Genomic DNA, 3,021 nt, shown 5'->3' with positions numbered 1-3,021 from the left:
CACACACACACACACACACACTGCAGCCACGACTCTTACATTTACATTTATGCATTTGTCAGACGCTTTTATCCAAAGTGACTTACAGATCACTTATTACAGGGACAATCCCCCCAGAGCAACCTGGAGTTAAGTGTCTTACTCAAGGACACAATGGTGGTGACTGTGGGGATCAAACCAGCAACCTTCTGAGTACCAATGTATTATACAGAGCACTTATTACAGGGACAATCCCCCCCGGAGCAACCTGGAGTTAAGTGTCTTACTCAAGGACACAATGGTGGTGACTGTGGGGATCAAACCAGCAACCTTCTGATTACCAATGTATTATACAGAGCACTTATTACAGGGACAATCCCCCCGGAGCAACCTGGAGTTAAGTGTCTTACTCAAGGACACAATGGTGGTGACTGTGGGGATCAAACCAGCAACCTTCTGATTACCAATGTATTATACAGAGCACTTATTACAGGGACAATCCCCGGAGCAACCTGGAGTTAAGTGTCTTACTCAAGGACACAATGGTGGTGACTGTGGGGATCAAACCAGCAACCTTCTGATTACCAATGTATTATACAGAGCACTTATTACAGGGACAATCCCCCCGGAGCAACCTGGAGTTAAGTGTCTTACTCAAGGACACAATGGTGGTGACTGTGGGGATCAAACCAGCAACCTTCTGATTACCAATGTATTATACAGAGCACTTATTACAGGGACAATCCCCCCGGAGCAACCTGGAGTTAAGTGCCTTACTCAAGGACACAATGATGGTGCCTGTGGGGATCAAACCAGCAACCTTCTGAGTACCAGTTATGCGCTTTAGCCCATAATGTTTTGTGTTTGCTCGCATAATCACAGATATTCTCTGGCAGACTGAAGGGAACACTAACAGGAATTAGCAGGGGAAACACTGATTTTAATTATGACCTCTGACCTATGATTTGATAATAGGAGCATTGAGGTACCCGTCACTGCATTGCTTTGAAACATGAAAGGACAATTTCCTGACTCTAAATCTCTAGTTAAAAATCTCCTTTACATTAAGGAGTGTTTGATTTTTGGGTTTGCGACCATAATTATTATTATTATTAAGGATTTTATGAAGTGAAAGTTGTGCTTGTTCAAAGCTCACCACCCTGAAGCCAAGGTGTTCAGAGTTGTTTTTAAAGCGTTGCTATGCAGTTGCCAAGGTGTTCAGAGTTGTTTTTAAAGCGTTGCTATGCAGTTGCCAAGGTGTTCGGAGTTGTTTTTAAAGCGTTGCTATGCAGTTGCCAAGGTGTTCGGAGTTGTTTTTAAAGCGTTGCTATGCAGTTGCCAAGGTGTTCGGAGTTGTTTTTAAAGCGTTGCTATGCAGTTGCCAAGGTGTTCGGAGTTGTTTTTAAAGCGTTGCTATGCAGTTGCCAAGGTGTTCGGAGTTGTTTTTAAAGCGTTGCTATGCAGTTGCCAAGGTGTTCGGAGTTGTTTTTAAAGCGTTGCTATGCAGTTGCCAAGGTGTTCGGAGTTGTTTTTAAAGCGTTGCTATGCAGTTGCCAAGGTGTTCGGAGTTGTTTTTAAAGCGTTGCTATGCAGTTGCCAAGGTGTTCGGAGTTGTTTTTAAAGCGTTGCTATGCAGTTGCCAAGGTGTTCGGAGTTGTTTTTAAAGCGTTGCTATGCAGTTGCCAAGGTGTTCGGATTTCTTTTTAAAGCGTTGCTATGCAGTTGCCAAGGTGTTCGGATTTGTTTTTAAAGCATTGCTATGCAGTTGCCAAGGTGTTCGGAGTTGTTTTTAAAGCGTTGCTATGCAGTTGCCAAGGTGTTCGGAGTTGTTTTTAAAGCGTTGCTATGCAGTTGCCAAGGTGTTCGGAGTTGTTTTTAAAGCGTTGCTATGCAGTTGCCAAGGTGTTCGGATTTGTTTTTAAAGCGTTGCTATGCAGTTGCCAAGGTGTTCGGGTTTGTTTTTAAAGCGTTGCTATGCAGTTGCCAAGGTGTTCAGATTTGTTTTTAAAGCGTTGCTATGCAGTTGCCAAGGTGTTCGGATTTGTTTTTAAAGCGTTGCTATGTAGTTGCCAAGGTGTTCAGATTTGTTTTTAAAGCGTTGCTATGCAGTTGCCAAGGTGTTCAAAGTACTTTTTAAAGCGTTGCTATACAGTTGCCAATGTGTTCAAAGTACTTTTTAAAGCGTTGCTATGCAGTTGCTAATGTGTTCAGAGTTGTTTTTAAAGCATTGCTATGCAGTTGCCAAGGTGTTCAAATTTGTTTTTAAAGCGTTGCTATGCAGTTGCCAAGGTGTTCAGAGTTGTTCTTAAAGCATTGCTATGCAGTTGCCAAGGTGTTCAGAGTTGTTTTTAAAGCATTGTTATGCAGTTGCCAAGGTGTTCAGAGTTGTTTTTAAAGCATTGCTATGCAGTTGCCAATGTGTTTGGATTTGTTTTTAAAGCGTTGCTATGCAGTTGCCAAGGTGTTCGGATTTGTTTTTAAAGCGTTGCTATGCAGTTGCCAAGGTGTTCGGATTTGTTTTTAAAGCGTTGCTATGCAGTTGCCAAGGTGTTCAGATTTGTTTTTAAAGCGTTGCTATGCAGTTGCCAAGGTGTTCAAAGTACTTTTTAAAGCGTTGCTATACAGTTGCCAATGTGTTCAAAGTACTTTTTAAAGCGTTGCTATGCAGTTGCTAATGTGTTCAGAGTTGTTTTTAAAGCATTGCTATGCAGTTGCCAAGGTGTTCAAATTTGTTTTTAAAGCGTTGCTATGCAGTTGCCAAGGTGTTCAGAGTTGTTCTTAAAGCATTGCTATGCAGTTGCCAAGGTGTTCAGAGTTGTTTTTAAAGCATTGTTATGCAGTTGCCAAGGTGTTCAGAGTTGTTTTTAAAGCGTTGCTATGCAGTTGCCAATGTGTTCGGATTTGTTTTTAAAGCGTTGCTATGCAGTTGCCAAGGTGTTCGGATTTGTTTTTAAAGCGTTGCTATGCAGTTGCCAAGGTGTTCGGATTTGTTTTTAAAGCATTGCTATGCAGTTGCCAAGGTGTTCGGAGTTGTTTTTAAAG

At 41.9% G+C, this 3,021-nt stretch overlaps 1 long non-coding RNA gene across 1 annotated transcript; it reads left to right on the top strand.

The window, feature by feature from the left end:
• The first annotated feature begins 1,243 nt into the window (after window positions 1-1,243).
• LOC127638981 (uncharacterized) lies at window positions 1,244-3,021 on the top strand. Its single transcript, XR_007969915.1, has 3 exons — window positions 1,244-1,666; window positions 1,753-1,881; window positions 3,000-3,021. It is a non-coding gene; the product is annotated as an uncharacterized LOC127638981 (long non-coding RNA).

This window comes from Xyrauchen texanus, chromosome 47, assembly GCF_025860055.1.
Source record: "Xyrauchen texanus isolate HMW12.3.18 chromosome 47, RBS_HiC_50CHRs, whole genome shotgun sequence".
Classification (NCBI taxonomy): domain Eukaryota; kingdom Metazoa; phylum Chordata; class Actinopteri; order Cypriniformes; family Catostomidae; genus Xyrauchen; species Xyrauchen texanus.
The sequence above is the reverse complement of the archived record's forward strand: the minus strand, read 5'-3'. Positions and strand labels throughout refer to the sequence as shown.